Raw genomic sequence first — 22,208 nt, forward strand, 5'->3', positions numbered from 1 at the left:
CCCGCAAACTGCGTGTGCGTTATAGGTCCGATTCGTGTATCATTTTGCAGATTCCATTATTACGAATACTGTACATGCGATTTTTTCACGCTACACTAACATAGATTTTCAGAGGGCGTCGTTAAAAATTAAATTTTTAACCACCTGTGTAATATATATAGGTGCACGTATACGTGTAGTATATGTGTAACGTGCAACAAGTCGAGATCACCACCAAATTAATCTTAGTCATAGGATAATAATTTAAGTGCGTCGTCGTCGTCGTCGTCGTCGTCCTCTTGGTCCCGTGTTCCGATCTCTCGCTGGGCTGCTGACGAGGCTGATGCTGCAGGACGTACGTATACGGCGTCCATATTGAATCTTGCAAGAGTGCACGAGCAATAACGCCGGCAAAAGCGCATCGCGATACAGTACATAGGAATGTATATATAGATACACACACGTATATATATATGTATATGTATATATGGTATGTGCGCAGCATCGGTCGAGAGTATCACCGGTGTACGGAGTTCTGTTATAATTACAAAGTGTAATGACTTATATATGAATGAAGTCATTACATAATCCGCCGTAAGAGGTTAATGGACATTTGCACACAATGCGCATTAAGACAAAGACTTAAAAGTATAATAAATACGCCTATGTTATATTTTACAATATATATATATATATGTACGAGCGTGTACCTATACACGTGTACTTATACATGTCCTGTTACACACGTTTACTATTCGTAACCGCACTTGTACATGATATAGGTACCATTAGACGGCTACCGCAGTTGCAATAATTAAATTACCGACATTACTATTTCATCGTCGTAATTGTAAAGTTTTCGATTTTTGAGAGTCTAAAAATCTTCGGTCGTCGAGGAACACCGTAAAGTAGGAGAAGATTTTCTGTTCCTCTCTTTCTTTCGCTCTTGGATTTACTTAAGTATCCGTAACGAATCATATCTGTACGATCATCATTGAATATAATTTTCGATCTTGGAGATTTCTCAATAATTCTTCCGAGGGGATTAACTATACCTACTTATTCTCCGACTCGCCATCACTTTGGATATATTCCGGATAAAACATGTTTCGTTAATTGAATTTCACCACATCGACAACAACGGTATTCCTCATCTTTCATTTTCTATCATTTTTGATAAAATGAAAAAAACAAAAATTAATTCTACTGTATATTATAATCGTCAAATTTATCGTTTGTTTCGACTACTGTACGAAACATGAATGAACAAAAAACTCGACCAAGTTCATGTTCAATTCCAAAATTTTATCATTACAAAAAAATATCAGATGCAACGGACTAAAAAATAGAAAGATTAGGGCATGGATTTTCGAATCATTAGAATCACAAGCGAATCAAATGTAATAATGGTAATAATTATACGATCGGGCATGATTAATTGTACTTTGGAAAAATGTGCATGCACATCTCATATTCCCACATACGCATGAAGATTACTTACGCGTGGGTAGAATTATAATAACTAATGATTTTTGTTAAAATGTGAAAAGAAAATAGCGAGAAAATAGAGGCGCTCATATGTATGACGATTACGACGAGGGTGCAGCAGAGACTGAATTAATTTCCCGTACAGAAATACATAACTGAATAACCTGCTGTTATAAGGTGCTGCGCTATAAGCTCTGCTCATACTGCAGGTGTCTTGAAAAACCAATGAATAATGATTGCGAACTGTCATAAAATGAAGGCAATTGCGATTTTAATCGTAAATTTTGAATAACCTAGTAATAAACCTCGTTGTCCTGTCTTACCAGTTTTTGTTTCTCATTCATTCTCGTTTTTTTCTGAAGATTCTTCTTACAATGGTCAAGATACTTCAGGGTGAGTGAAAAGAAAAAAAAAGAAGAATCGCTAGAAAACTTAATAGACCAGAAAAAATTATCTCATATCGTCTGCGAGGTTCTCATACATCTTGATCTCTGATCATCGATAAAAATCGATCGGCATGTTTTACCCGATTTGATCAATTCGATTATCTATTACATAGTCATTATTCACAAAAATTAAAAATGGGTATCATTTTCGTTTTTTTAAATTCCTCATTCACACGTATCTCACGTCTCTTTGGTACGGTGGCGGTGAAGCGCGGGGAGACGCGCGTTACCGCGTGTAATATAATATCGATTGACTAAAGCTGATTGTGTAATTGTAATTAAGGCAATCTTGTAATCGTAAGTCGGTATAATTAATGAACCAAAGTCGTGTGCTGACGCTCCGCGGAGTCGCGCCTATATATCTTGCTGCACGATCGCCGGGTAGATTCATTCAATACATAGACATATGTATGGATAAATTTATATACGGATACACACACACCTGCGTGGCTATATACCTTAACGGTGAGTAAGCGCAATTTGCCATATTGTCTCTAATAATCCAAGCTAATTAGTTTTGTCTTGCGGACTTCTGATCATTAGGTGCAATTACTATACCATGCTGTACCGCACATTCGTATAAACTGTGACGTTTGTTCATTCAGTTGCATCGAATTTTTTTTCATCCCATCTCAATTTTTTCAATCATTACAAATTATTATTGATTTACGTTCGATTGGAACATTTTGTTCAAATAAAAAAAAAAAAAAAAAAAAGAAAAAAAATCAAATCAATTTTTTTTCTCAATCTACGGAGTCGCTGCGGGTCGGAATTTTGGTGAACTAACAGCGTGGTATTGATCGAAAACGAGGTAGCACGGCGCCCGACGTATGGCAATCTAGGCGGGCTGTGCAGGAATGCAATTCGGATTGCATACGAGGGGGAGTCAGCAGGGGATGAAGATGAATAAGTTCACGAGATGTCCGAGGGGTGGCACTAGCGTTTACAACCGCTTGTACCCCGGTAGAAATTTTTATATTCGGCTCGAATATTTAAAATTGCATCGATCGGATTGGATTTGACCTGAAAAATATTTTGCATTTACCGTGCCGACAATCGATGATATAACTGTACAAAGTTTGCGTTCGCGAATTGCATCGATAAATTTCTCTCGTATTCGAAAACACGCGACGATACCACGGGTTAATTTTCACCGCAAATTTGACCGTCTTTGATTGGGTAGGTCCGGCAGTTTTCAGTTTTTACAACGGAAAACATTCCGCAGTCTGTAGAAAAAAGAAGCTCTTGAACTTCGGTGCAAAAATGAAATATTTCGAATTCCCAATTTTCTCTCTCGTCGGAGGCGATTGTCGCTCTACAAGCTCGACAAGCAATCACGATACTCACGAAATATCCCCTACATGATACACGGCCGCGATGTCCCAATAAAAGGCAGACATTAAACGGAATGAGACGAAATTTACTAAGTGACAAGTTTTTGTTAAAAGCTTTTTTCCCACACATTCGTACTCGTGTACGACATACGTTGTAAGGGGTGAGATACATAGGGGGAAATTAATTGTGAAGCGAATTCGTGTGGGAGTATTCGGGGTGACAATTCTTTCGCAACTGTTTCTTCATTCCAATTTGGAGACCAAAAGTATTACCGCTCGGTAGAATTGAAAATTGAAAAATCGAAAAAAAAAGAACACATCAAGTTCAAGCTGTACAGAAATAATTTAACAGTCGCTGGAGAAGCCCAAAATTTTCATTGAAAAAAACTCGAAGTTCATCTGCTCTTGTTTCCGTATAGATGTGAATACATCACGGTGTCATAACTGTATAATTTCATCGACGAATTTTTTGATTGTTTCATCGATCGAAGTAATTCGATTTTTTGCTCTTTTTTGTTTTTTGTACCACGTTAAAATGTACATCGCGCTTCCTCCCGAAGCGAAAAAATTCAACGGTACGGACAAGTCGTGGGTAGTTGTGGAGGTTTCGTGTACCGGAATTATTATTATTAATGTTATTTCAGACGATGCCAAAGGGTGGTTTTTGGGACGGAAGCGATTTCGACGGAACTGCAGGAAAAACGGTATAAAGTCGACGCGACTACGATAACATCGACGCATCGACTACACGAGGTAATTCGGCACAAATATAACACGAGGTAATTTATCTCGTGGTAACGGAAAATCGTAAGGAATGAGAAAAAAAATAAATAACTCAACCACGTTGTCAAAAAATTCCAACGAACAAATACGGTCACCGAAAAATTCTATGCAAAAAAATACACGTATGATCAGAGGATACGTAATTAAATCTAAATTCCAACATTTTACAACTCACGTTTACATGGGTGATATGTACGGAGATTTGACGGATTCGGCCGTGGGTATACACTCCGTATCTACATGGGTATAGGTACATACGTGTGTACCCTATGTACCGTGTAGGGTTGCCAGGGGATACGTCACGGAATAAATGACTGCTTGCACCGGTTTGTCAGGGTTTCGGTGTGTATAGGCAAATATATATATATATGCGCCATGTATAGATAAAATTTATATATAGGTATTTCGAAGGATCTCAGCTGCTACTGCGGAGGACGGATTCCCGATTTTCACGCGAATTCCGAGCAGCGGAAGCGGCAGCAGCAGCAGCGGCGGCGGCAGCAGCATTTAGCCGTGCGAACTGTAATTGCAGGGGGTAGAGTAGTTCGAGGGACACGCCTTCGATTAAAAATTGTCGAAGATCAATCGTTGCATATACGTCGTACCATATAACGCGGGGAGACACATAGATCTGTACACACGTGTATGAAAAGAGTTTTTCCCGGCGCAGCAGAGCCGCGGAATTCCGGCTGATTCGCGGTCTACTTCAAACCGTAGCGGCGGCGTGGCGGTAAAAAACCAATGCAGTGAAAAAGAGGGGAAGAATTGAAGAAGAAAAAAAAAAAAGAAAGAAATAAAAACTAGGAGAGTTGAAATAAAAAAATAAAACATAAAACATGAAAAAAAAAAACTGAAAGAAAAGGAAGCAGGAGAAAAAAAGCGCGCCGGGTGCAGAGGGGATGAAAAAGAGAAACTAACTCTCGACGACGCGCCGAGTCGACTCAAGTAGAGAAAACCGAGAGCGAAACTCAACGAGGACGAATTACGAGCAGGAAGAACGACGGGGAGAGCGAGAGAAAGAGGGAGAGGAGAAAAAAAACGAAACAAAAGGGTAGAGAAAACGGTGGGTGAAAGAGAGAGAGAGAGAAATCGTGAAACATGGGGAACCCGGGTGGTAACCGATAAATTTCAAACAAATGAAAAGAAAACAGTGCCTGGAGGGCGAAGATATCCTTAACGTTTCAAAGGTTAATTGCGACTATTTATAAGCGGTAAAAGACACCGAGCTATTTTACACTTATACTATAAATTTCAAACCAGATAATATACATATGTATGTACATACAAGCGATGCATCACAAGTTGTAGAATAGCAATTTGAAACATCGTAAGAAAAGTCCCTCGCCAAGGGTTGTTGGGGATGCGTTATCTTTGATCGCATATCTCTTTGTTCCTTGTCATATTTCACGTGATCGATATGAAAAAACGTAGCGAAAAGATCGTTCGACGGAAATCATCGAAGAACTAAACAGAAATAAGGAGGGATGTAAAAATTTCGTTTTCGAAGGGATGATTCATGGTTTCATGATTGTTACCATTCGATTTCCACTGGACATTCGATTTTCCAAATTTTCTCGACCCGAAATGGCCGCTGAGTCGCAAAACGAAGTGCAAAGGATAACCGTCCGGAAAAAGGTAAAAAAAAAAAAAAAAAAACCAGAAACGTTGATACGCGAGATTTAATTTTGACGGAGGGAGGAACTCGGTGACCAATGACGAACCCACCGCGTTCCTAATTCCCCTCACAAAATGTTCGGAAGTATATTGGAGAGAGGAAGAAAGATGGGAGAAGTAGCTATAGGAAGCGAAAGAGCGAAGAAGAGGGTGAGAACGAAAAAAGGATGAGATGAAGAAAAAAAAAAAATGAATGTCGGGCGGTCAAGCGGGGGTCGTGGGGAAGGAGACGAAAGGAAATTCGTCGAAGATTGAGAAGGAATCCCCGAATATACATCTCTACCGAAAAAGCTAGAAAATTTTTGGGCCTCGTCGGGGAGACGGCCGTACGTGTAGTTGCGGAAGAAGCTCAACGCGATCACTGTGAGAAGACATGAAGAAATGAAAAAGGAGAAGAAAAAAATAAAAAAGAAAATGAGGCAAAGAGAGGGTGGCGGGTCGCGAACCGTACCACCTCTACAGGGAGTTGGGCTTAATATTTTGGGGGTGACGACAGAGTCATCTGGAAGCTTAGCTTGCAGGACCGTCGTAAAACCGGTCCTATGTAACTTCCGACAGCAACGCACCGCATGTATACATATATAGGTATATATACGTTCATAGGACGAGGACGAGAACGAGGATCAGGTTGAGGGCAGAGGTCAAACTATAAAACCAACGGGGTCAATCTGTACTTGTTATATTATAGGTATACGTATACCCATACGCTTATACAAACGCGTCGTCGGTCACAGTTTACGAAAAGATCAATGTACTGCAAGTATCTATACGATCGTTGGGATTTGGAATGTAAAGTGATAGCGTAAAATGAGGAGCAATTAAATTTGAAAAAGAATATTTTCTTTTTACCACAAGATAGCGAGGGAGGTGTCGTTATCAATGTTAATATCGTTATCGTCGTCTTTCTTCACGCTATTCGTCTATACGTACAGTTGGATGATTCGACTGTTGGCCGGATGTAATCATGTCGGATATTGAAAGTCAAGACTCGGTGCGGTCGAGTGTACTTTATTGTAAGAGAGGAAATCGCGGAAGCATCCAACGAGGGATCAGAGGACGATCCTAAAACCGCAACCCCTCTACCTCCCCCTCCTCCGCACCCCTTCTCGCCATCTCGAGCATCTCGCTCTGTATCGAAGTAATACTCAAGAAAATTCCTCACCGCTGGATAGATACATACCTACACACACTGTATACCCGCGTGTACGTGTGGGTATATAAAACGTATTGCCGGCGCTATGATACGGAACGATAAAATGAAAGATGTTAGATTCTACATGAGAACGAAAGCGCATCGGAAAATTGACTTTTCAAAAAGTTTTCTACCCTCTTTGTTTCACCCGATTCCAGAAATCTCTCCACAATTATTAGACGAGGATAGAGCAAATTTTATCGATCGATTGGACAACAATTTACTCATTATCCCGGATTTTACTCAGAAAGAAAGGAGGGTTACATTCCATTCGTAACTAACTTTTTCAAATCGTTATTGCGAGTGATGATCGATTCCGTACTCCCGAAGAAATAAATATTGTAAGATTTTAAATTCACCGTACCTCGTTTCACCATGTCTCACTACGGAATCAAAAGTTTTGGAAAAAAAAGTATCTGTACCGAATCAACACTGACGAGTGAAACGGGTGAAAAAGTGGAATTTTTCAGAATGAAAGGAACGGGAAGCAGAAAAAAAAAAAAAAAAAAAGGAACGAAAGCGGTTCAGTAAATGTACATAGCGAGCTGCGGAAAGCGGAGTAGGTTACTGCACGAGGGCTGACTAGACGATAAAGTAAGCCGTATAAGTGTCAGCCATAACTCATAAATACACCTTATATTATATATCCGTTGAACTAACGACCTGGTGCACCAACCTGCATCACTGCACGCGAAAAATCCGTTCTTTCGGTAGAAGGGGGGAGGGGGGGGTTGAAAATTCAGACAGACGCTGTCTTTCACGCTTCATCGAACAAGCGATTCTCACCCACGCCCTTGCTGCACGATTCAACGTATTTACCGCGGATACGAATGCTACGCACACCGCATGTCCGTGTCCCACCTGATCGCAACATCCGTAATTCTCATTCTTTTATCCCTTTCATTTGTTTTCTCGAATCGCATATACGGTGTGCGAGGTATATTCCAGCGATACTTCCGCGTTATAAATTGTCATAAGAAGCTTTTCTTTTTAACTCGGCGTCTCGTTGCAGTTCGTACGGGGCAATATTTTACCGTACCTACTCGACTGCTCCAAAAAACTTACCTATTTTTTTACAACTTTTTTCTTTTTGCTTTTTTTTTCGTTTTTTTTTTTTGTTTCTCGTGTGTATCTATTCTTCATACCACTCGAAGCAGCGAGACACATGAACGGCAACGAATGGAATAAAAATTTTATTATTTTCAACACGCGAGTTTTATCGTCGATGAATATATATGATGACTGGAAGTGAGGCAATCGTTTAAAAAATAAGTAGACGAGATGGAAGAAAAATCTTGGGATTAAAGATGCGTGAAATGTATCACGTAACTGCAACGGTATTTAGAGTACACTATATATATATATATATGCTGTATATACCACTATACAGGGGGGGTGTTCTTCAGATGAGCAACTCTGAAAGCCAATTAGATTGTATATTAAATTCACGAAGGAGATTAAAGTTTCATCGGGCGTAAGCTTCGAGCAAACAGCACAAGCTGCTTTGTGAATCGGAGCTATACGTGCGGACGTATTATACGTACGTATCATATACGTATGTATGCGTCGGAATAGAGCACAGCTTGAGGAACGAGACAATTAATTTTTGTACGATATTTCGCTCGGTACGTTTCCGAAGCGAAATTTTTACTCCCTTCGATTAAAACTGTCGCAATTTATTTCTGTTATTTTCTTTTTTTCCTTGTTTGAAAACCTCGGAATATCCGAACGTAAAAAAAAAGAGACAACGTAGAACAGGAAAGAAAAAGAAAAGACGCTGCATGATTCCAACCGCGTCGATCGATGATATTTTCTCACCCTTGTACGGTTGGGCGATTAAAGCTCGAGGGATTATTCGTGTTGTACGATGTTATACATTTCGGACGCTCTGCGAGAAAAGAAAAGGAAGAAGAAGAGGAAAAAGAAAAAACACCGGCAATCTGAAGAATAAAATCATGACAATAACGATAAATGTTAAAACGCGTCGATAAAAAACTTGTTATTGTTAAGTGTTAAGAGTTATTTTATCGGGTTTCGCATAACGCGGCTAGCAAGTATAATATGCACGATAGGCGTGAAAGAAAGACGAATAAAAGGTAAACCGAATAGAGATGTTGACCAAACAGACGATATAAAAGAAAAAGTAAGAAAGGACGCATAAATTTTTACTACGAATGCTTATTCAATGAATATTTTAATACTACAACGGTGCAACGTAGTAATAAAGGGAAATCAATATATACGTGATACATCGAGTGTGTGATCGATTTTCTTATCCCGAAAAGATGAAAATCATCCGATTGTTCATTCGACTAAACAGAGATTGATTTACATACGCGATGAAAACTCTTTTCTTCAGACCTGCTCTCGTTCTTTTTATATTTTAGGGACAAAAAAAATTTGTTAAATTATTTACTTCATTATAGAATTCGATTATTTTACGAAAGAAGAAAGATCCGCTGACGATTACGAACGATATAGATAATATGGATAAATTCACGTGATTAGGTACATATCAAATATTGTAATAGCTCGTTTAGGAGGGAATCATCCGTTTATTTATCAGGTCGTCGGTATTACGTACGTCCATATATATCTATATAGTGACGATGTAAAACCGTGTAGATACAACACATCCAGTTATCAGAGATTGTTGAATTTCCATATAGGTAATATTTGAATCGAAAGCTCAAATACTTGTGTAGGTGTAACACATACGACTATAAGCGTTCGACGAGGTATTATTTTACAGTTGCCAAAACAGTTCGCGTGTACGTAACTCTTTGTTTTTTAAAATGGGAAAACTGAAAAAATCTTCTCCTCCCGCGCCGATTACCTTTTTATTTGGATTTTATTTTATTTTATTTTTTTTCAAATAATCTTCGATTTCAAAATCAAAATCAAACAGACGAGAATCGATTTTGATTCACTTATTCCTCAGATCTTTTATTCCTTCGAGTCGTTGATCCGGTTTGTTGAATTTTTCATTCCATCCTTCGGTAGGCACGACTAGGCGCGACGCGGAGTTGCATGTACTCGACAGAGTGATTGATTCCGATTCTCTCCCTACGAGGGATGAATTTTCTCTGTTTTCCATATCGAAGATTTTCAAACATTCAACGTACGTACGTACCTGTGTACCTTATTGCGAATATTTTTTGCACCGTAGGTGCTTTTTCCGGTGGATTACATACACGCGCCATATATTCAAATTTACTCTCCGCTGTCGAAATATTGTTGTTTATCCGGAAACAACAATACACACACCCGTTCAACAGAATTATTATATTCGCCACCCCTCCCCCCCCCCCCCCCCCCTCGCAAAATTAGTTACTGCAATACACGTCTAAAATCGTATATACAAACTACACGTCATAACGTACGTACGGTACACATCAACTTGGGAACACTCACGTCAAAATTTATACAAGCGCGATATTCATACAAGGAATATAAAGTAAAAATATAATTAACGAACCAATTATCATTGTTATTATTATTGATAATAATTATTCAACAATATGACCCGACGAAACGATCGAAGGGGAGATGGACGAGACCGTCAACGCGTTGTACGTATAATAATAGTAGCAATAATAATTACAATAACGAGTGTAATCAACTTTTCGTTTCATCATTAGTATTATGTATGATGTTGGTGGTGAAGTGCGATTTTCTTTACTTCTTTTTCCTTGTTTCGTTTCGTTTTTTTTTTTTATTTCATCTCTTTGTTCGCCATAAGAATCGTTATAACCGTATAATGAAACCAGCTGCGAAACAAACGAGATGATAGCCGTGTGGGTGCCGGACGAAATTTTTTTTCAACAAATTTCGGGGCGCGATACGTAAACGTAGGATGTTATTATTTTGACCTTCGAATTGGGTGTGATGCATTCGAAAATTGGGAGTTTTTATAGGATTCAAAATTAGGAGTTTCTGAAAATTCGGTGAGGTGTGACAAAAATCTGTGGAAAAAATCTATATTCTATCAACGGCGTTCACAAGGGGCATCGAGCAAAATTTACACTCCGAACGATTCACATTTTTCATACGATTTCTGTTTCATAGTTTTACAGACTATAGTCACTTATTCAATTATTCCTGCTCGAGCATCGTTCTCTTTTTTTCATTTCCAATAAGTCGTTCGAGCTGAATATTTTAGTTTGAATTAATTTTCGAAAAATCGCGAAAAGAGTTAGCGTGAAATAGAGCGATAAGATTGAATAGGTTATTAATTAAACTAATGAGTTTAATGAGCAAAAGGAAATCATAAAACAGAAGCGATTGGAAGTTTTTTCTTCGTCGTAACCGAGTGTGAATTTTTTCCGAAATGACGAACAACTTCCTTTTCAAGCTGGTTGAACGCAGAAATAAAGTATTTGAAAAATGGAAAATGCTCTGTTTGACAGAATAGGTTATTCGTCACGGAATGCCCCGCGTAAAAGATGAAAATCGTGTCAGAGGGTATGAAGAGAAAAAAAAAAAAAAAAGAAATGTCACGCGACCGCGCACCCAGCTGTATATAAATACGGTACATTAGGTGATCTTTATTGTGATAAAAATTAATAAAGCACTAAAATATAATTGTCGGTCAGCCCGTTTCTCGTTCACCCACAGATATGCGCGTATCCAGCAACCCTCAAAATGAAATAAGGGAAGAAGGTGACGGGCTACCGATTCGAAACAATACGGTATACGGTATACACCTATACGTACATATTTCTATGTACGTTTTCATTCAAGGTTCCCGCGTTCCCGATACTGCGAAAAGTGGTCGCAGGAATTTTTTTTTTTTTTTTTTTTTCTCTCTTTCTCTTGTTACGTACAGTACGGTGGCAGTGCTCGGTATGTGAAGGTATGTACTCTTTACTCACTCGACGCTCTCGCGAGTACATAGGTAGTATATAATATATCCCTTTGAAAAGCACCGTTAACACATACTACACATTTACATGGGTATCATGTACCTACTTATATATATATATATATATAAAATTTTCGCGCCTCGCGAAGTTGAACAATGACGTGACGTGGGACAAAACTCACCGATAATTCGAACGCCGAATATTATTATTCAACATTAAATTCGAAAGCGAAATACATATAATCGCACGTAGTGATATACAGGTATACCCGTCAATATGTGTGGGATATGAACGTACAATGACCCCCAGCCAATTGTTTCTTCTCGCTAACGGTCGTTTATCTGATAAGATAGGTTTTATCATACAAATCGCATCATTTTTCTAGCGTCGAATTTAATGTGAAACAGCAACGTGTGTAATAATTGAAAAAATTTGTTTCAACGATTAAAAAATGTGAAAAATTAACGTTAGTATAGGATGTGAACTCGTGCTCTGCGCTATTTTGTTTTCCCATGAACGGTGGAGGAATAAAAAATTTGTGGAATCCACAAAAAATTCGACCCTCGATTTTCTCATGTTTACCTTTTTTTTTTTTGTTGCTGTACTGACGGAATATTTGCGAAATAGGGAATATTTTTCGATTAATTTAGAGTCTGGGAAATAGGAAATATGTTAAATCCGTTTTTAGTGACGGTTCGGGTTTCCGTGGGTAACGAATACACCGTACAGTGAGTGAGTTTAGTTCGACTAAGCTCGAATCTCGCCTCTCTCCGAGTTTAACTTACTTTAGGCAAAGTTTATCGCGTCACGTTCACCAAGGAAATTGCATGGGTAGTACAATATAGCAGACGCAACTTCGTCCTACATACGCCCTATATAAAATACATACACATACGTATACACGTAGATGCATGTGGAGGGTTTGTATACGCACACGCGGTACGCTTGTATGCGAAAGGACATAAAACGTCTAGTTGAACTTGTGTCAAATAAAACAGCGTCCAGTCTCTGAATTTTATTCCTTCACATGCGTGAATTTTCGACGAAAGAAAAAGCAAAAAAAAAAAAGAAAAAACTCCGAACGACGACGAGAAATTTGCTTCGAAAGGATTAACCGACTGAATCCGAGAAATGATTCGATTCGCACAAAATTTCACGCGAATAGGTCATTTTTTACAAATCCAACTCGACGATTCCAATTTCCGGATCGCCCGAGTTCTAGTATAATGCTCGTATAATAGACGAATCCATCAAGTTTGAGGGTAAAATAATCAGCGCGTGGTTTACGGACCACTTCGATAAATTGACATTGTTAAATTTAACGTCATTCATTTTGTACAACGATATAGCTGCGTACACTATAATACAGGTATAATTTAGGCCCCGCACTGCCAATTATCGAAGATATACGTATACATATAGTCCGCGTGCATAGGTATAATATATATATATATATATATATTTTGAATAACATTCAGTCTATATGTATATGTATATATACATTTTGCAACAGATGTGACAAGCGTTGGGCAGTTTGACTTTCAGCACCGTCGACGTGACTGCGGTTGAGCCCGTTACATTTGATGCGGGACGAAAAATGAGGGTCAATTTATCACGGTCTCCTAATTAAATCAATTACCCACCCTTCGCGCGACGCTAGGTGATAGAAGATTCCGATAAATCTCGAATTCGGATCGGTTTCGAAATTAAAAAATTGTACACCGATGGAAAATACGGTGTATTCATCTCACGCGTATACGTATATATGGATCTGGAATACGGAAGAGGAGGAAAAAAAACGAAGAGGAAAAAAAAGAGAAACAACCGAGTAAATATTTCATCCCGATTTATTGAAATAAAAATAATTAGTTTTTCCGGGTATTTATTTTAATCCCTTCGCCTTGCTGCAGATTATATGTTAAAAGTAACGCCATTGAGAATTCACTCCTATGGTATAATATGCCGTAGTAGAGTAATTCGAACGCGAGCTTTACGTACTTATATATATATGTATATTTAATATTCGTAGAAATAAAACTATGTTATGGCAAAATAGTACCAATGAACAATATAGTATTAAGACCTATCTTGCGTATCCAGCAGCTTTCACGCTGCAGTGTTAAAGTTAAAGTATTAAATATTTCCAACGATTTCTCTAATTCACCTTTATACGAGGATTTATAAAGTCATGTATTCTATGTACATCTACCGTCTATTTACCGTACATGAGAATCGCGTGTATGACTGTACGTTCTTTCCACCCTTTGCGCGCGTACGTTCTATCATACATAATATAAGATGACAAGGCTCAAAAATTGCGGCAGAGAATTCTGAATACATATATCAGGATAATGGTCGTATTATATGGATGTAGAAGGCAATTTTTACGTCGCGCAAAACGACGACTGGCGCGCGACACCGGGCTACCTCTGTCTGACGAAATCCTACGGGACATCAACTTCCGGTAATAAAATATTTCTCGAGTGATAACTACCCTCGTATCGCGAGCCAAATGTCCATACGTTTTTGGCGCATTCCTTCGTCACCGCGTAGATGGATACGCCATAACCCGAAGCGATTTACTTTTTTTTCTTCTTCATTCCTACCGCTCCCTGTCGTCGTTCGTGATGAAAAAAAAAAAAAAAAATGTAATTGAGCTCCTCACACGAAATTATACATCGATATAAATATTCGTCACTTCGTACCCTCTACGATTCGCACATATTTTTATCATCCATGTCCTTCGTGTTCGTCAGGGTGAGCGTTTTATCTTGTGAACTCGTAAATAGTAAACACCCCGAAAGTATGGGATACTTGAAATTTTAGTGAAACTTGATTCCGTATCGTTTATCACGCGAAAAAAAGAAGCGAGAAAGAAAAAGTAGAGGAAGAAGAAGAAGAAGGAGGAGGAGGAGGAGAGGAAGGAGATGAAGGAATAGGTTTTTTCTGATGTGAGGATAACAAGCGAGAGATAAGCTTCTAAAGACATATATGGTACGTACGTGGTGGTTGGTACGATATGAGCCATCGGTGCCGAAGGGGGATGATGGGGGATGATGGGGGAGGCGGGTGTTACGGTTTTAGGTTTTTTTTAGGGGTTAAAACATATCGATAGAGAAACTAGGTTTCGATGAGAAAGAAGCGGAGCTTTTATATAAGTATGAGAGGGAGTAGTAGGGGATGATAAGAGATGACAGCTTATCCGCTTGCAGCACCGCTGAAAGTGGGTCTTATAAAATAGCTATCAGGATTCTTTTTCCCATCGGGATATGGGTATAAAGACATTGGGCAAATAAAAAACCAAAAAACAAACAAAAAACAAACCAAAAACAAAAATGAAGATAAAAAGAGAAAAAAAAGTATGGGGTAGAAGAAGTAGGTACTAGCTGAAATACTTATGTATACATACAGGAGGCTGAAGAAGTGGATGAGCGAAAGCAGAAGGTACAAGAACAAGAGCAAGAACAAGAAGAGAAAGAGGAAAACGAAATCTCCAAGTACACACACAGGACATGGAACATATAGTTGTAAAATGGCGGGCAGGGCGCAGGGGTAGGGCGGGGGGGGGGGGGGGGGGGGAAGAAAAAGGAGTCTGGAACTGAGAGAGCCAGGATTACGAGTATGCAGCCTATAAAATATATCTCTAGCCAAACAAATGCTGCCAACATAAAATCCCACATAAAAATGCGCACTACAAACTCTTCCTGCCTCCCACTTTCTTATGTAGATACCATACGTTAGACGATATGCATATACTTTCCGTATATATTATTTAAACCTACCAACATCTGCTGTTTCGAATAAATATCTTCCTATTTTCTTCGTATCGTATACATCTGTAACTTATGATGATGAAAAACGAATCAAACGAACAAATGACACACGAGGAATCGGTGCGATTTTCATTTCCATCGTTGATTTCGCGTTTCTTGATTTTTTTTTTTTTTTTTTCTCACCTGCAATAATTTCCAAATTCGAAAAGGTAAAATGAAAATGGTCGGGGAAAGGGTAGACAAAATTGAACAAATGAAAATCTGGCGAGCCCGCCAACAGATGAGTAAAAACTAAACAAACAGGTGATGTGAAAAAAGCCAAAAAACAAACAGAAAAAACAAAAAAGAGGAAAATGGGAAAACTATGTGTACGGAAATCATTTCCCTCCAAAATTCGTTGCAGCAGATACAACAACGCGGCTATACCGCTAAATAACCGCGAGAAGCGCGTCATCCGGGAATGTCCTGCAGGTTACAATTTATATCTGACAGGACCAAATTGAATAAACTTTCCCTTCCCTTCGCCCCCCTTCCCTTTCCTCTTCCATTTCTCTCTTCATTCCCTTCACTATTACCGGCACCGCAGAGCACCAACTCCGTTCTATTCTCTGCTGCAAGCGCGAGCGCGCTACGGGTAGCGAGCGTAAGAGGAGCGGGGATCAATTCGTCCGAAAATCAACGCCGCGATGCTTTACGCTGAAATTATTCGGAAAATCGGTACCGATTCGGCATCTGCGATCCCAATGCGAGGGGGGGACAAGAAAAATTGGAGAAACCAAGCCTGCGAAGCATCGATTTTTCGACTCGCGAGCATCGTGAACAACGAACGGGTGAAACGAGATTTAAAAATTTTTTGCCCGATTCCCGGGACAGAGGCGAGCTTACGGGTCGATATTAATATATTTGATCATACTTCCTTTTATCCTGCTCGATTTTTAATATAAAACGTTATAAAAGTTCGGAGTTGAATTCGTTCTGTGTATCATAGCGATACACGACTAACTGTACATATAGCTATAGCCGATGCCGAATACTTATAAAAGAGAAAAGCACATCGTAGTTTCGAGATTAGATTTAGGTTATTGCTTTCCGTTGCAGTTTTAACACACATCTATAGATCTAGGTAATACGTACGTACGTATATACGCGTATTGTGTATGTGCATAATATACATATGCGCGCGGTATAAACGCGCGTTCATGAATTATTTATAACTCGGTTTTCGTACAGACGAACCTAGCGGACTAATTCTATATAATATGTGGTAGGATATATTTTGATATACACGTGTATATGTATACCTATATAGATTCATCTATTTAAAATAGTTTTGATCGTCGTAAGTGCAGCTTGCGGTTGCACACATGCGCTTCGCGGTATATTGAATTTCCTAGCTTAGTTAATTGTTTGATAGTTTCCGGTAGTTCGATCGGGAAAAAGTTTTAGAAAATTTTCTACTTTGCTTCGTTTTTTTTCCCCATCTATATTGTGTTTACTTTTATGCATAAGCGAGGTATGGAAAAGTTGTTTTTTTTTTTTTTGGTCTTTGTTTCAAAACAAAATATTGAAACTGATAAATCATTTTCAAAGTATATATTATACAAGCGAATGAACGATGAGATTGCATGGTAGAAAACAGAAGATGAAAAATCATTTTTGTTGTCGTGAATTTTTGAAATATCTGGTATACGTATACACAGGTATACACTGCTGTACAACATACTTAGCTGAACTCAACTAAAACCAAACTAGAACTGCAAACTTTCTTTGCGTGGTTTTATAACTTATTCATAAGGGCGCCAGGAGCGCGTTTCGTATATGTATGTTTAAGGTACATATGGGCATCCCCAATCTTTATTAATAGTAATGATCGCAAGATCTCCGAGAGTCGGAGAGAATAAGATGAAAAGTAAAAGAGAAACGATAAAGAGCGGAGGAATGAAATGAAATAAAAAATACAAACGAAAAGAAGGATGAAGCGGGAGAGGAACATAATAATTTGTATTCTAGAAACGAGAGTATAGTACCGCGAACCACGTTGCTAAATTCATGAAATAAACTGTCTGCGTACCTACATACCTATATACGTGTAGTGTAGTCATGTATCGTGTATACGTGAATTTTCTCTCTACGTATTATATGGATATAGTTATGTACGTCGTCTAGCCAAAGTATGGGGTTTTTGTTTTACCCACCCTACGTGTTCGTATGGTTGAATTTCAAAAGTAAAAAAAGCAGATCGTGTTATACGCGAACTTCACTTCGAATTCCATAGTTATAAATAAGAACGCGAGTAGGCGCAAGTTAGGGTTGTTCCAAATTTCATCCGATTCGTAAAAAACCGCGCGTAATACGATGTACCTGATTTATCGACCGAACGATGAAAAATCAGAGTAAGCCGTATTTTTGTTCCTGCAATGTAACGCGTACGCATTTGCGAGGTATTCAAATGACGGACAAGACGCTCATTATCGTTAACCCTTCAATATTCTGTTTTTTCACTTCGTTACGTTGCATTCACTCATTGCACCGCCGTACAGCAGCTGTGGATCGTATTATTTTTCGTAGAAACTTTTTTACGAACTGTAAAATATTTATTATTATAGAGAGAAAAGTTATAATTCCTTCGGATTTCCCGAGAGAAATTTATGAGCGTGTAACTATCATAGGTAATATATATATATATATATATATATATATCTATATGTATACTCATGTACTTTGTGTAATATTCAAGATTACACTACATATACAGGGATACGTGTGTATACCTAAAACACATAAATAATTAAATTCAATCTCCAACGAACGATGATTAGCCGGGTTGTGCGTTAATAATTTTTCTCCCCCCCCCCATCACTTTTCCTTACCTCCTCTTCCGAAAGTGATGGAAAAATTTCTCGTGCAGGAATACACGTTAGATGTTCTGAAATCTAAATGGTAAAAATTGTACAAGAGGGAAGAACGTGATAACGCAACAGACGAATGAAAAAAAAAAATCAAATGTGTAACAATGATAACAACACAATCAAAAAAACGAAAAACACGCACACACGCGACTGTCTACATTTATATATATATGTATATATATGTACATCGAGAGTAAGTATACATATATAAAAATACATTATACACACATGATAAAGATACAGAGAGCAAAAGAGTCTGCGGTGAATGCATATTTTATTTTCAATTTTGTAGATGGTTGCAAAGCCGGTACGCGATGGTGCGTCGGTATAATATCTATGTACATATGTCTCTATGTATGTATCTCCAGGTACCTATATGTTATATATATATATATTTATATTGCACCTATATGATTATACCTGGTTCCTCCACCTGCAAACTACACACATACACGCGTTCACAATGTAAATGGCTTTCTTTAGTCCGATATATTCAAGCTAAGTGAACCGGATGGGGATGAAAAACGTTACAATTTTTAAATAATTTATATTGGGTCGTAAAATAACTGGTGTATATGGTTTTTCCCACGTACGTATGCGTTATCTGAATAGATATAATGAGGGAATATACGTGCGTGATACGCTGCGGAGGCATGTGGGTGAAAAGTGAAAAAATGAAAAAAATGAAAGAGAAAAAGAATAAATAAAAACTGGTACAGAGCTCATCTAACGACCTGGTTTACCGTCTCGCTGATATTTTCACCTAGTATCGCGTTGTTTCGCATCCTTTTTTTCTCTCTCTCTCTCTCTCTTTTTTCATTTTTATTCCTTTTGTTACCTTTTTTTTTTGTTTTTTTATTTTTATTTTTTTTTAGCGACATCAAATTTCACGTACCTTTTACACGTACGTACATACGTCAGTCGCCCGCGTATTATTACAGCTGTCGTTGTCTGAAACGTTTTGTGATCTCATTTTCTTTTTTTTTTTTTTTTCTTTCTTTTCTTTTTTTTTTTTTTAATTCTATTTCATTTTTCTCCAACGTGTATTCCAACGTTATTATTATACACGTCCACTCACCCAAAGAATAAAAGGAAACGAAAAATCATGGAACGCTGGAAAAACGAGGAAAAAAAATCTATAAAATAAGTCGGTTTTATGAAACGGAAGAGACTGTTCGCGGGGGTAGTTTTTCATATGATTTTAGAACGGTCAAAAAAAATCTACGTGTATAATACGAAATCGTGCCACATACCTTGTGCATGTACCGACGTACTTTAGTACCGTATACATGAGCGGTTATTCTGAACGAAGATAGAGAGACGGACAGCGATAGTGCACGAAAAGCGAGATTTTTCTTTATATATATATATGAAAAGAAAAAAAGGGAGGAAAAAAATTAAATATCCCGTATTATATGATCACGTATGGGTATATACAGCGAAGCTGCAGAGGTTCTTTTCCACGAGATACGGAAGTAGGTAATAAGCGTATCCATATAGATACGGTAAATATGGAAATAGTTTCCTTTATTTCAGGGCTCATTGCCATATTACGTGGGGGTGGGTAGAGTTGAGCGAGGCCCCGGGAAGGCGACTAGCGAATAGAAAAATTCTCCCGCGAAACGTGATACGAAAAAATGATTTTCTTTTGCCACCTCGTTTGTTAAATAAACCCTTTCTGAAAATCATTTTACTTTGCGTGTAAATTTATTTGGAACCGCTACGAAGGATCGAAGGCGACCGCGGTTTTCGCGGTAGAGTTGAATGGAAGATGCGAGACCGGCGATCTTTACGTTCGGATGAAACTGACGTGATTCCGGGTGGATTCGTTCGATCGTTTCTTCGGCGTTCCTTCGGTCGCCGATAACCGCGCGTTTGTCTCTTACCAAGACCGATTTCGGTAGACAACGGCACCCTCCACTCTTTTCTCTCAGATGGCATGCAGTCGATGCGTAGGAAAATTAATATTTATGAAATGTTCCGACATAATTGTACGTATATCGTGGGTACCGGTTAATTTCGCGGTCTTCTTTCCGTGCAATCAATTAGTATTCCGCGTCGACGTCGGCATTTTGAGTTCCTTCTCGTGGTGCCTTCTCGCTGCTCCTGTTGTTGCTGTGTCTCGTGGTCGCCTCGTATATATATCGCCTCAAGAATATAATACTGCAGCTCTCGGTATTTATTGCGAACGCTAGCCTCTGAAATATTCATGAAATAACCCCGCACGCTTATTGTATAGGTATACGTAATACGAACCGTCTGCGTTTCGTCCGCGCGCCGCGCGTCGCGTTGCCACCGCCCGGTCTTTAGATCAAGGTGGTCCCTCTATACACATGCATATATAATTACATACATATTAAATTATATATATATATATATACATATATACATACAAGTATTCCACCCTATGCCCCACACTTTATTTGGATTTTTATTTATTTTTCCTTTTTTTACCTTCTCTTTACATTCGCTTCATTTGTTCAAATTTCTCTGGTACGTGAAACGGTTATATTGTTTAAACAAGCAGAAAACAATTTTGTTTACGCAATGCTACGGCAAGGGATGAATTTTTAATCGGTGTTTTTACATACGAAGAAACAGAAACACATGCAGTTTCATGTGCTCGATTGTATGATATATTAATCACACGTTATGTATACTTATTGTTAGCCGTTCGTTGATCGAAATTGTTGGAAAAATAATGGGAGTTTGTGATGAAAAAAAAAAAAAACAACAAACGTTGGAACCCAGATTTACAGACAATTAAAAATTGATGAATTGATTTATTTATTTATTCATATATACAAACGCTATTTTTCCAAACACCTGCAACCCACGCACATGTTATAAATAACAAAAGATTTTTAGTTCGGTAAGTACAATCGATTATAAATTATTCGACACGTATTTACAAAATAATTTATCAATTTACATAATGTCGGTATATCTATCGCTTATAAATTTGTTTTACACTTGATCGATTAATCGAATATCACTAAATCTCCATTATGTATGTATTACACGGAGCTAAGACGCTCGTTAATTTATCGTTATAATATAATTGTTATTATTATTATTTTCTGTACTCTCGTGTGGTAGTTATGCGGTAGTTATCGATATTACATTAATAATACTTGTATTAATTACATAATGCGGATGATCTAGATTTATTTATATAACTATACATTCATAAGTAAATGCATGAAATTTATTTCTCAGGCTTCCAGGCGATCGAAGTCGACGGAAAATTGATGGTGAAACACAAAGTACGTATACACAGGGCTATTTTTCGAGCAAAGTTTATCACGCGTGAGTTGAGAAAATTCTCCTATCTCATCTGACCACAGGAAAACCTCACGATCTCTTCATTTTCCGAAGAAAAAATGAAACGAGAAAATCGGGGTATAGCTTACGCGTAGCTGTCCAGTGCAGAATTTCAAACTGATTTCAAATTCTCGTATTTTAGTTGTTGGCAACAACTTTATTACGTCATAACTATAATTTATAATTCGCCAATATTATACAATTCAAAGTTTACTTCGATTCATACACATCGTGATGGTAAAATAATTATTTTTCAAATAATAAAAAGAAAATTGAACGAAGAAAAGAATATCTGAGCGAGCGTGGCGACCCGGTAAGATCGGTTCTTCTTTTCTCCGATAACGTCCGTCGATCTAAACCGGTGCATCGTGTAGATTCCCAGTTCGACGAGGCTAGGTCGCCAGATTCTGGAACAGAGAGGATTTGAAATTAAAATTAAAA

The 22,208-nt window shown here is 38.2% G+C and overlaps 1 long non-coding RNA gene across 3 annotated transcripts; it reads left to right on the forward strand.

Annotated features, from left to right (window-relative positions):
* The first annotated feature begins 609 nt into the window (after positions 1-609).
* LOC125500206 lies at positions 610-15,320 on the forward strand. 3 transcript variants are annotated; one of them, XR_007277442.1, is made up of 3 exons: positions 610-2,378; positions 3,892-4,026; positions 15,173-15,320. It is a non-coding gene; the product is annotated as an uncharacterized LOC125500206 (long non-coding RNA). The 3 variants fall into 3 exon arrangements; XR_007277443.1 differs by lacking the exon at positions 15,173-15,320 and adding an exon at positions 4,431-6,093; XR_007277441.1 differs by lacking the exon at positions 15,173-15,320 and having other exon boundaries at positions 3,892-6,093.
* Positions 15,321-22,208: the final 6,888 nt, after the last annotated feature.

The sequence above is a fragment of the Athalia rosae genome, chromosome 3, assembly GCF_917208135.1.
Source record: "Athalia rosae chromosome 3, iyAthRosa1.1, whole genome shotgun sequence".
In the NCBI taxonomy this organism is placed as follows: domain Eukaryota; kingdom Metazoa; phylum Arthropoda; class Insecta; order Hymenoptera; family Athaliidae; genus Athalia; species Athalia rosae.